The sequence below is a fragment of the Bos grunniens genome, chromosome 8, assembly GCF_055505025.1.
Source record: "Bos grunniens cultivar Pamir isolate PY7600 chromosome 8, Bosgru_T2T1.0, whole genome shotgun sequence".
Taxonomy (NCBI): Eukaryota; Metazoa; Chordata; class Mammalia; order Artiodactyla; family Bovidae; genus Bos; species Bos grunniens.
Window position 1 is genome coordinate 67,842,655 of NC_141172.1, and position 13,648 is coordinate 67,856,302.

The window sequence follows — 13,648 nt, forward strand, 5'->3', positions numbered from 1 at the left end:
TCTTGATTGTGGTGGTGATTATATTTGTATAATGTACACTATACAAAAACATCAAGCCATACACCTTAAATGTATACAATTTTTCTTTGTCAATTATGTCTCAACTCCGGGAGTTGGTGATGGACAGGGCGGCCTGGCGTGCTGCATTTCATGGGGTTGCAAAGAGTCGGACATGACAGAGCGACTGAACTGAACTGAAAGATGGAAAAATGAAATTTTAAAAATAGAAAAAAAATTGCTACATTGGATAGTATGACACAGGCTCAACAAAACATGCCTGAGCATCAGCAACTTGCGACACTGGGATAATTCTTGTCTCCTGTTTTCCTCGTTTTTCCCTCCCTCTCCACTTGCCAAATCCTAAAGGTTACAATGATTGTTAGACCTGAGAGGATTTAGGCCAATGTTATCTCAAGAAGATAAAGTGGTGCAGGAGAAATCCTTGAATTCTTCAATGAAATCAGATACTTAAAGAACTTGAGTGGGCTTCCCTGGTGGCTCAATGGTAAAGAATCTGCCTGCCAATGCAGGAGACGTGGGTTCAATCCCTGGTCCAGGAAGATTCCACATGCCACAGAGCAACTAAGCCCGTGCAACTATTGAGCCTATGCTCTGCAACAAGAGAAGCCACTCCAATGAGAAGCCCATGCACCGCAGTGAAGTCTAGCCCCAACTTGTTGAAACTAGAGAAAAGCCCGTTCATCAGTGAAGACCCAGCACAGCCAAAAATAATAAATAAGGAACTTGTGCCATCAGCCTCCGTCCCTCAAGAGAGCCCAGAAGAAGCGTTTACAGATTCTTCCCAATGCATAGCCATAGGTCTCCTCCTCTTCTAAATTAACTGGCTTCCCTCAAGCACCAGGATTCTAGATAAATTAAAAATGAGCTCTTATTCAATGAAATTGTTTTTCTGTTTTGTTTAATTACTAGTATTGTGGCAGTATTGTTTTTTACCATTTCCAATGCAAATGCAGTGTTTCTGCTTCACTGTGGATTAAGCTGGGTTTTATGCACTAGCCCAGGAAGCCAACCATCACTTAAAAACTACTCCTATGGGAAAATATGTGCCAGTTCCAAAGATCCAACTTTTACACATCAGCTCTGGGAAGTACAGTCTGTTAATACGCTGAGGGCTGCCTGGAAAAATGTTGTGTTTTGAGGGGTACATTTTGCTTTTCACACTATTCTTACTCGAATCACAGACTGTGAGGGTGAGAAGATCCTTAGAAATCACTTAGTCCACCCCCACATCTCACAGATGAGAAAAATGTTTACATGTGAGAGAACAGTAAGACAGAGTGACATGCCCCAATTTACACAGCTAGACACTGACCTGGGTCCCCAGGCTCCCAGTGCAGACACTACAGCCTTTTCAGATGATGGGAAATACCATGGCCAGGAGGCAGCCAAGCAAGAAAGGAAATGAAACAATAGTGGCCCGCGTTTATTGAATACTTGGTACATGCCAGACACCATGATAGATGCTTGAGAGCACTTATCTTCCAAAATATTATTTGCAATACACAGACGGGACTTCAGAGGTTAAGCTGACAGTGTGTAAGTGTCCAAGTTGATTGTCACAGTTAATAAGTAACCAGGAATTCAAGAAGCTATGCTCTTAATCAAGGTGCTCCTCCAAGTTGCTCAGTTTAATCCACTGCTCCACCCTATCCTAGCCATCTGGTGTATTTGTGTTGTTGTTTAGTCTCTCAGTCATGTCCGGCTCTTTGCAACTCTATGGACTGTAGCCTGCTAGGCTCCTCTGTCCATGGGATTTTCCAGGCAAAAACTGGAGTGCTGGAGTGCATTGCCATCTCCTTCTCCAGGGGATCTCCCCAAGCCAGTGATCGAACCTGCATCTCTTCAGTCTCCTGCATTGGCAGATGGACTCTTTACCACTGTGCTGCCTGGGAAGCCCCATCTTGTATATTTAAGGCTTCACAACCCCAGAACTGTATCCTCCTATCCATTTGTAAGAAAGGCGTAGGATTTCTCTGTTGAGAAGTACTATTAGGATCTTTTATTTCAGGTAATAGACAGTCTAGATGTCCAAAAAAGTCTCCCAATAAAAAGCACCAAAAATATGATAATGAAAAATAAATTAATTTCATAAATCCATAGCTGAACTAAGGGAAAAGAAAAATCCCCAAAGGTCAAAAATCATCAGAAAGCCCTATCTCAAGAGGTAAGTGCTGATTAAAATTCGGGCTGGGGTGGGGGTTGGGGGTTCAGATAATCCCTGTTGACCTGGAGCTTGGGTTTTAATGGATCAACATGAAAGGGAGTAGCCCAAGGGACAAAATGTGGGCTCAAGAAGGGTGGGAGGCAGATGAGAGATGCCATCACAAAGCCAGCATACCTTTGAAGTGAAGTGAAAGTTGCTCAGTTGTGTCTAACTCTTTATGACCCCATGGACTAGGCAGCCCATGGAATTCTCCAGGCCAGAATACTGGAGTGGGTAGCCTTTCCCTTCTCCAGGGGATCTTCCCAACCCAGGGATTGAACCCAGGTCTCCTGCATTGTGGGCAGATTCTTTACCAGCTGAGCCACAAGGGAAGCCCAAGAATACTGGAGTGGGTAGCCTATCCCTTCTCCAGCAGATCTTCCTGACCCAGGAATTGAACCGGGGTCTCCTGCATTGCAGCCAGATCCTTTACCAACTGAGCTATGAAGGAAGCACACCTTTTCATTCTAAATAAAACTACCCCACACCTGACAATGGTCAGGATACCTGCCTGTCTCTGCTCTGGGTAGTCTCTCCTTCTTGTTGTTGTTCAGTTGCTCAGTCTTGTCTGACTCTTTGTAACTCCATGGACTGCAGCACACCAGGCGTCCCTGTCCTTCACCATCTCCCAGAATTTGCTCAAACTCATGCCCATTGAGTCGATGATGCCATCCAATCATCTCATCCTCTGTCATCCCCTTCTCTTCCTGCCTTCAATCTTTCCCAGCATCAGGGTCTTTTCCAATGAGTTGGCTCTTTGCATCAAGTGGCCAAAGAATTGGAGCTTCAGCTTCAGCATCAATCCTTCCAATGAATATACAGAGTTGATTTCCTTTAGGATTGACTGGTTTGATCTCCTTGCAGTCCAAGGGACTCTCAAGAGTCTTCTCCAGACCACAATTCGAAAGCATCAGTTCTTCAGTGCTCAGCCTTATTTATGGTCCAGTTCTCACATCCATATATGACTACTGGAAAAACGATAGCTTTGACTATATGGACTTTTGTTGGCAAAGTGATGTGTCTGCTTTTTAACATGCTGTCTGAGTTTGTCATAGATTTTCTTCCAAGGAGCAAGTATCTTTTAATTTCATAACAGCAGTCACTGTCCACCGTGATTTTGGAGCCCAAGAAAATAAAGTCTGCCACTGTTTCCCCTTGTAACTCCTGATCCAAAAATGGTCCTGATGTGGATTTAGGGTGAAACTTACAGCAGCTAGGAAGCATCACAGCAAAAAAAATATTTTAAAGTGGTTTTGCTGGAAAAAAGCAATCACACAGACTATCTCTAGAGAAACACCATTCAAGCTTAGACATCAAAGAATTCCTGAAATAAGCACCAAAGAAATGATCTGCACTCTTAAGTTCATTGCAGTATTATTTACAGTAGCCAAGATATAAATACAACCTTAGTCTCTACTGACAGATGAATGGATAAAGACACAGTGTGTGTATATATACATATACATGTATATATGCACAATGGAATATTCAGTTCAGTTCAGTTCAGTCACTCAGTCGTGTCCGACTCTTTGCGACCCCATGAATCGCAGCACGCCAGGCCTCCCTGTCCATCACCAACTCCCGGAGTTCACTCAGACTCATGTCCATCGAGTCAGTGATGCCATCCAGCCATCTCATCCTCTGTCGTCCCCTTCTCCTCCTGCCCCCCATCCCTCCCAGCATCAGAGTCTTTTCCAATGAGTCAACTCTTCGCATCAGGTGGCCAAAGTACTGGAGTTTCAGCTTTAGCATCATTCCTTCCAAAGAAATCCCAGGGCTGATCTCCTTTAGAATGGACTGGTTGGATCTCCTTGCAGTCCAAGAGACTCTCAAGAGTCTTCTCCAACACCACAGTTCAAAAGCATCAATTCTTCGGCACTCAGCCTTCTTCACGGTCCAACTCTCACATCCATACATGACCACAGGAAAAACCATAGCCTTAAATATTACTCAGCCTTAAAAAATAAGGTGATCTGCCATTTTTCAATAATATAGATGAACGTGGAGGGTTTTATCCCAAGCAAAATAGACAGAGAAAGACAAATATTGTATGGTATCACTTACATGTGAGATAAAAAAGAAGTGGGTAAAACTTCACCTTCCAATGCAGGAGGTACAAGTTTGATCCCTGCTCTGGGAACCTCATAGCTCAGTCAGTTGGTAAAGTTGCACCGCCTGTGATGCAAGAGACCCTGGTTTTATTCCTGGGTAGGGAATATCCACTGGAGAAGGGATAAGCTACCCACTCCAGTATTCTTGCACTTCTCTTGTGGCTCAGCTGCTAAAAAATCTGCCTGCAATGTGGGAGACGTGGGTTCAATCCCTGGAACGGGAAGATCCCCTGGAGAAGGCAAAGGCTACCCATTCCAGTATTCTGGCCTGGAGAATTCCATGGGCTAAGTCCATGGGGTGTCAAAGACTCGGACATGACTGAGTGACTTTCACTTTCCCTGGGAACTAAGATCACATATGCTTTGGGGCCAAAAAACCAAAACATAAAGTGGAGGCAATGTTTTAACAAATTCAATAAAGACTTTAAAAATGGTCCACATCAAAAAATCTTAAAAAAAAAAAAAAAAAGATGGAACTCATAGAGGCAAGTAGAAATGGTGGTTGCCAGGGGCAGGGAAGTCAGGAGTTGGGGAAAGGATGAAAGTTTTAAGTAACAAGATGAATAAGTTCTGAGGAGCTAATGTACAGCTTGGTGATTATAATTAATCATACTGAAAAAAAATTAATAATACTGTGTTATGTGCTGGGTAAAAGAGTTGATCTTAAGCATTCTCACAAAAAAAAAGAAAAGGTAACTGTGAGATGGTGGATGTGTTAATTCACTTGACTATGGGACTCATTTCACAGTGTATACATACATCAGATCATCACATGTGAAAATGAAGTTGCTCAGTCGTGTCCGACTCTTTGCGACCTCATGGACTGTAGCCTACCAGTCTCCTCTGTCCGTGGGGTTTTCCAGGCAAGAGTTCTGGAGTGGTTTGCCCTTTCCTTCTCCAGGAGATCTTCCCATCCCAGGGACTGAACCCAGGTCTACCACATTATAGGCAGATGCTTTACCATCTGAGCCACCAGGGAATATCCCATACATCAGATCATCACATTGTACACTTTAAATATATTAAAATTTTACTTGTGAATTACACCTCAATAAAGCTTGGAGAAATAAATTATCTCAGAATCAAAAATTACAGAATACAGGGAACTCCCTGGTGGTCCAATGGTCAAGAATACACCTTCTAAAGCAAGGGGGTGGGAACTAAGACCCCACGTGCCACAGGGCAACTAAGCCTGCAAACCATAACCACTGAGCCCGCACGCATTGGAGCCTGCATGCCACAGCTAGAGAGAAGTCTGAAAGCCACAGCCAAGATCCCCTATGTCACAACTAAGACTCGACGCAGCCAAATAAATAAATGGACTTTTTTTTTAAATTATAGGATACAGCAGAAACCAAGGAGTACCTACAGAGAAAAGCCAAAGGGTGAGAAGTGAACTGGGTTTCAAGGTGCTGATGCCAATCCAGGTGATGAGAACAACAGTCACAACTTACAGTCGAAAGATACTTACCATGAGGTATGCTCTGTGCTACAAGGACATCCCTGTGTAACCCATTGCTACATATTCAACCAATCAACCAACGACTGGCTTCAAAATAAGCCTAAAATAGCAAAATTGGAAAGTGCATTACCGACCACCTACTCTCATGTTTTTCAAACTGCAAGTCTTGCGATTTTTGTCCAGTTAGATAGATAAATGATAGGTAGGTAGAAACATAGACAGATAGTAGAGAAAGGTGCACACATATATATACACAAATGCATATATGTGTGTGCGTGTGTATACGTTTATATAAGTCAAGGTTCTCAAGAAACAGAGAGATAGGAACTATATAGAAATAGATGGACAGACAGAGATAAAGAGAGATGACAGATAAATAGGTAACAGATAAATAAATCTTTATCCTCATATACACACACAATATGAATACATATAATGGGTCTCAATTTAAAGCATATTTTTTTTTTACCACAGATCAAAGTTATAAAACAAAAAGGCTAGGAGGGAATTCCCCGGAGGTCCAGGGGTTAGGACTCAGCTCTTCCAGTGCAGGAGGCGCAGGTTCAGTCCCAGCTCAGGGAACAAAGATCCCACAAGCCATGCTGCATGGCCGAACAAAAACAAGGAAACAGCAAAAGAGCCAGGAAACAATGATACAGTCCTAAGCCACCATTTACTTTCATGGGAAACTGAAGTCCAGAGAGGGAACAACCACAGAGGCCAGCCTGGCTAGAGCAGAGTCCACACAAGGGCTCAGACTTCCTGTTGCTCCCAGTGGCAGCAAGGCAGCACTGGGAGCCCTCACCATGCCTAGCCCTGGGCTGGGAGGCTTGCTCGTGCAGCCCTTGGAACAGGAAGCACAGAGCAAGTCTGGCTCTGCCCAAAACAAGGTATTAGGCGGTCATACTTCTGACCATTGGCTGATGCCTCCTCCCTCCCCACCCATTTTGCAAAACTGCCTGTGGCCCTTCTGCTACCTCTCCCACCATCAACACCTGGTCTCAGGAAAAGAGTTCGTATCTTCCCTCACACAAAGCTCTAAGTCACTCCCATGCTAACTTCTTCCGATTATTCGCTCTTGTCCTAAAGGATTGAAAGTTTAAGCCAAAGACAAGAATTTCTCATCCTGGAGTTTTTCCTTCTCTACTGGCATCAGCAAGCCAGGAGAGAAGCATTGAGGGCTCCAGTGGGGGAGGGGAAAACACACTTGACCCCTTTGGTACCTGATGACCTACTGTGTGAGAGAAGGGCAGGCCTAAGAGCAAACTCCAGGAGACGGTGATGGACAGGGAAGCCTGGCTTGCTGCAGTCCATGGGGTCGCAAAGAGTCCGACATGACTAAGTGACTGAACAAGAGATGACCCAGGGGTCAGCATTATTCCTCTCCCCATGATCTCCTCCAGTTGCTCTTCTCTCTGATATGCAGCCCTCTATCCTTCAACTTGCAAGGTTGATAAAGAAATTCACAGATAAGATTACAGAGTTATGAATCTGCTTTTCCAACAGCAAATTTTATCATTCTTGATAAAGTCTGTCCCTTCAAAGCCATAACACTGGGGATGAATTGCTTATTTCAACAATTCATTTCAGGATCTTTGTTTTGGGACTATTAATAATTACCAATTATGCAATGCCTGTTATAGATCAAAAACCACAGCAGGCACTTTACACACTGTAACTTATTAAATCCTGGAAAAGAAGTATTGTCCCCTTTTAAACAAGACAAAGCTAGTTTTATTCTGTTTCAAACCTCATCGGTGGCCACAAAAACTCTAATCCCCAAGTTTAGTCACCACATTTGGTCTAAATGACTTTAAAGAAAGTGAAGTCGCTCAGTCGTATCTGACTCTTAGCAACCCCATGGACTGTAGCCTACCAGGATCCTCCGTCCATGGGATTTTCCAGGCAAGAGTACTGGAGTAGCTCGCCATTTCCTTCTCCAGGGGATCTTTCTGACCCAGGGATTGAACCCAGGTCTCCCGCATTGCAGGCAGACGCTTTACCATCTGAGCCACCAGGGAAGTTCAAAAATGACTTTAGGCTGTTTCCAGAAATCCAGTCTACCCTTGAAACACAAAGAGTGACCCCCACAGAGAACAGTGAGTCACAGGCTCAGTAGGAACATGTTGTGTCGTGGCAACATCTTTGCAAGAAGGTCACAGCCCACAGGACTACTCTCATGTCTGAACTAGTGTGTGTGTGTGTGTTTAATTAGTCAAGGTACTTTTATTTTCTATTGGGATGTAGCTGACGAACAACGTTGTGATAGATTCAGGTGGACAGCAAAGGGTCTCAGCGATTCATATACATGTATGCATTCTCCCCTAAACTCCCCTCCCACCCAGGCTGCCGCACAACAGTGAGCAGAGTTCCGTGTGCTGTACAGTAGGACCTTGTTTGTTATCCATTTTGAATACAGCAGTGTGTACCTGTCGATCCAGAACTCCATAACTATTCCTTCCCCCCAAATCCCAAACTCCCTAACTATCCCTTCCCCCCATTCTTCTTCTGGCAACCAAAAGTTTGTTCTGTAAGTCTGTGAATCTGCTTCTGTTTTGTAAATAAGTTCATTTGTACCATTTCTTTTTAGAGTCCACGTATAAGTTATATCAAGAGATATATATATCTTGAGATATATATATCAAGATATATATATATATATATCAGAGAAGGAGATATTTCTCCTTCTCTGACTTACTTCATTCGGTATGATACTCTCTACGTCCATCCATGTTGTTGCAAATGGCATTATTTTATTCTTTTTAATGACTGAGTAATATTCCATTGTATATATGCACCACATCTTCTATATCCATTCCTCTACTGATAGACATTTAGGTTAGCCCAGGTATTACTTTAGAGATATAGGTCCACAACATAGTAAATCAACTATACTTCAATAAAATACAATTAAAATTAAAAATAAAGATGCAAACTATGCTCTAAGAAAAACCTGCCTAAATGTCTGACCCGGCACTTTGAGAGGCGAGGGAGCAAGAAGAAGGGGTCTCAGGAGTTTCTGGTCCTGACAGATGAGGGGGCGTGGCCACACGTCACCTGGTGCCCTCTGTCCAGTCCCACCCCTTCCTTCTCACCCCACGAGCTGCATTTCTGCTGGCTGCAAACAGCTAGCGACAGAGAGGATGGCTGGTTCTCGAGTGTATGGTTTGGCTGGCCTGAAAGTCCCTCCCGCCCCTTCCCCTACTAATATAAGACCTACCTGGGGGTTCTGAGAAGTTGGCCTTATTTTTCTCCCCCTTCGGCTCCCCTTCCCTCTGACCTGGATGACTGAAGTTTCTCAGCTTTATGTGGGTGCTTTGCAGGTTCACTGTCAAGCTCCCCTTCTGAGCAACTCTTCTTCCCCTACCTTCTTTAAAACAGACATTTCTCCAGATAAGACAGACAGATGTCCTATAAACATGGGAAAAGATACTCAACATCATTAATTTTTAAAGAAATGCAAACCAAAACTACAATCACCTCACACCAGTCAGAATGGCCATCATGATAAAATCTACAAACAATAAATGCTGGAGAGGATGTGGAGAAAAGGGAACCCTCCTACACTGTTGGCGGGAATGTAAACCAATACAGCGGTTAGGGAGAACAGTATGGAAATACCTTAAAAAAAAAAAAAAAACTTGGAATAAATCTGCCATAGGATCCAGAAATCCCAGTATTGGGCATATGCCTAAGAAAACCACAGTTCTAAAAGACACATGTACCCCAATGTTCATTACACCACTATTTACACTAGCAAGGACACGGAAGCAACCTAGACATCCATCTACAGATGAATGGATAAGGAAGATGTGGTACACATATACAGTGGAATAATGCTCAGCCATATACAAGAACAAATTTGAATCAGGTCTAGTGAGGTGGATGAACCTAGAGCCTGTTGTACAGACTGAAGTAAGTCAGAAAGAGAAAAACAAATATCGTATATTACCATATATATATATATGTGTGTGTGGAATCTAGAAGAATGGTATTGAGGAAACTATTGTTAGGGAAGGAATGGAGACACAGATGTAGAGAATGGACTTGCGGACACAGTGGGGGGAGGAGAGAGTGGGCCAAATGCAGACTACAGCACCAACATATGCACAATGCCGTGTGTAAAATAGATAGCTGGTGAGCAGTTGCTATATGCCACAGGGAGTCAAGCCTGGTGTTCTGTGATGATCTAGAGGGGTGGGATAGGGAGAGGGGAGGGAGGCTCAAGAAGGAGGAGAGATACACACATATAATTATGGCTGATTTGCATTGTTGTATGGCAGAAACCAACACAACATTATAAAGCAATTTTCCTCCAATTAAAAAATAAATTTTTCTTTTAAAAAAAGCTTTAAAAAAAGAAATCCTGGAGTTGCCACCCATCAAAGTGACCCTTGGCACAAACACTAGGTCCTTTCCTGAGTCCACTTTCGCTCCTATCCTCAAACTTCCAACACCACCCCCTCCCACCTCCCCCCTCAACTGTGATTCTTATTCCTCTGAGAAAAGGGAAGTGACCAGGAGAGGGTTTCCGGGGCTCCCACCACTGGATTTGCTGTTCTGCTTCTCCTCCTAAGACCGTGTCCTACCCATCAGCAACATTGCAGTAACCAATGGACCACCCGCTTCTCAAAACGCTGGCTTCCCAAGGCTTCCAGGACAGCCAGTCTCTCTCCTGGTGCTTCTCTCAGCTCCCTAGCTGCCCTCTCTCTGTTGTCTTTGCTTATCTGTCCTCATAGCCTTTCTGATTGCAGCGCCCCAGAGATCAATCCTTCTCCTTCTTGTCTTTTTTTATAAACACCCACATTCTAGGTGATCTCGTTATCTCATGGCTTTAAAATGCCATCTAAATGCTGCTAACATAAATTTCTATCTCCAGCCCAAACTCCTCCCTAAGTTTCCGGCTCATTTTTGCATCTGCCCACCCAGCATCTTCACTTGAAAGTCCCATCTTCACCTTAACCTACCCCTGATTTTCCCTCCAGACCCACACAAGCTACAACCTTGTCCATCTCCAGAAACCGCAATCCCATCCTCCCAGCAGCTCAGGCCTCAACACCTTGGAGCCCACCTGGACACGTCTCTCTCATCACTCATCCAATCAGGATATCTCACTGGATCTACTTTTAAAGAGTATCCAAAATCCAGTTATTTCTCACCATTCACTATCACCTTCCTACCATCGCCTTGGTCGACACCAGCATCACCTTATCGGGGTTACTTACTGCTCAAGCTTACTGCTCTGCTTGCCCGAGTCAATTCTCAACACAGCAGTGGGGTGATCTCTTTGAAATTTGTCAGATGACTGATTTCTCCGCTCAGAATCCTGCCTTGACACTTAGGATAAAATACAATATCTTCACCAGCATGGAATCACCAGCCCCCTCAAGACCTGGTGCAACCCCCCACCCCTGCCAACCTCTTACCTTCCTTTCCTGCTTCTTTCTTCCTGGTCACTCTGCTCCAGCCCTGCGGGCCTCTGCTGTTCCACCTCTACGCCTGTTGCTCTGTCTGTCACGAACCTTCTTCCCTGTCCTCTTAGCGTGCTAGATTTTCCTCCTTAGCACTGTCACCACCTGGCAGAACAGCTGTCAGTCTCCCCCTCCTCCACACAGTAGAGCTTCAGCGCTTTCTCCACTTCTGCTCACGGTGTGGTATCCAATACAGTTCTCCTACCCGTGCCTCTGGGAAACTCTCTGGGCCGGCAGCTTCCTCTCCATCCTAGAAGCCACAGCATCTAATACCCGTCCCAGCCCCGCCCAACTCACCCACCCATTTGGCCCTTCCCATTTGTCCTTCTGCCCAGTGCTACCCAGTGGCTGGTCCAGGAGACCAGACACTCCCAGGCAACTTCCGGAACCACTGGGCTTTGCACTCAATAGGATCTCAGTAAACTTTGACTGCTTGCAAGGAGATTTCTGTGATGATAATTTTGGATCCCGGGGGCTGGGGGTAGGGAAATGGTTGAGGGTCCTTTATAAAACACTTCCACCTCAACCCTGGGGCACCTACTGGCCCCAGAGCTGACTTATCAAAGGCCCATTTAGACCTCAAAAACACCACCTGTTCCTGAAAGCTAAGAGAATCCCTTGTTCCTCCATCCAGAAGGAGAAGCAGGGATCACCTCACAGCCTTCCCACCCACTCTTAATGCATTATTTCCCCACTTGTGGGTCAAGTTCCACTGCTGACCCTTGGACAGGCATTCAAGGGCATTGACCACATGATGGTCAATCATGTGGTTCTCCTTTTTTGATTCTCTTTCAAAGACCCTGTAACGGGAAGAATTGTGTCTCCCAGAAAGACACATTGATGTCCTAACCCTCAGGACCTCAGAGTGTGGCCTGATTTGGAAGTGGGGTTATTGCTGATGTAGTTAGTTAAGACAAGATCATACCGGGATTTCTCTGTGGTCCAGTGATTAAGTCTCCGCCTTGCAATGTCGGGCATGCACATTAGATCCCACTTGCCAGAGAGCAACTAAGTCCACGAGCCACAAGGAGAAAGTCCGTGCACCACAATGAAAGATCCCATGTGCCACAACTAACACCCGAGGCAGCCAAATAAACAAATAAAAAGATGAGATCATCCTGAAGTAGGATGGACCCTGATCCAGCACGGCTGTTGTCCTTATAAGATGCGCATGGGAGACAGAGATACTGGGAGGAGACCACAGGACAACAAAGGCAGAGATGGGAGCGATGCAGTCACAGACCAAAGAACAGTAGGGCTGGCCAGCCAGACACCAGTAGCTCTAAGAGGCAAGGAAAGATTCTCCCCTAAAATTTCAGAAGAGAACACAGCCCTGCTGACATCTTGATTTTGAACTTCTGGTCTCCGGAACTGTCAGATGACAAATTTCTGTTGCTTTAAGACATCCACTTTGTGGCAACCCTAGGAAAGTAACACAGATCCTGATTACCTCGAGAAGGTCTCATCTGGGGCTAGCAGGGTTGTAATGCCTCTCCAACACTTGGCTAATTTTCCTCTTTACAAAGAAAAAACAGGCCTCAGGCTAAGGGCTTTTGGCAGGAAAGGCAGCTAACTAAATTTTAATAACCTTGTTTTGATCTCATTATATTTATTTTGATGATTACCATCTATTTCTGGCAAGTGATAACTGGTTTTCCTTGCACAATAGTAAAACAAAGCTTCATTTTTAAATAAATAAAGTTGAAAAGGAGTTCATTTAAAGAAAAATAGTATGACATATTAATAAAAGTGGACTAAAATCATGGCAAAAATAGCAAAGGTAGTGATGGGGGATGAAGACAGTCTCAAAGAAAGCCAGGCCCAGCTCACCACTATAGAGCTGCCTGTGGTGTCATGAATCATAAGTTCAAAATGAATAAAATGAAAATGACAACACATACAATTAGAATATGACATAGCAAAATGGTCATCATGTTGTTCTTGCTTTTCTATACCTTTTCTCCATCACACTCCATCCCACCTGCCTCCTTGGTCTTCCTTCATTTGGGGACAGGGCCTACATACAGCCAGCCCCGCTCTAGTCACCAAAGAAAACTGATCTGATAAACTTCATCCCACTGAGCTTGGGGGCTTCCCTGGTGGCTCAGTGGTAAAGAATGTGTCTACCAATTTATGAGGTTTGGCTTCGATCCCTGGGTCAGGAAGATCCCCTGGAGGAGAAAATGGCAACTCACTCCAGTATTCTTGCTGGGAAAACCCCAAAAACAGAAAAGCCTGGTGGGCTACAGTCTGTGGGGTTGCAAAGACATGACTGAGCACACACACATACACTGAGCTTGGAGTCAAAGGATGTGGGTGACAAGTGATCTGGGGTAAATCCCTCAGCCTTCCCAGACTTCAGCTTCCTCTCTACAAGAAA

General features: G+C 44.5%; 1 protein-coding gene across 1 annotated transcript in view; it reads right to left on the bottom strand.

Moving 5' to 3' along the window:
* Window positions 1-13,177, bottom strand: part of GFRA2 (GDNF family receptor alpha 2) — a 297,825-nt gene extending 284,648 nt beyond the window's left edge. Inside the window, exon 1 of the mRNA XM_086416118.1 lies at window positions 11,224-13,177. The gene's annotated coding sequence lies outside the window, so the exon portion shown is untranslated. The remainder of the gene's footprint in view (window positions 1-11,223) is intronic.
* Between the last annotated feature and the right edge of the window lie 471 nt (window positions 13,178-13,648).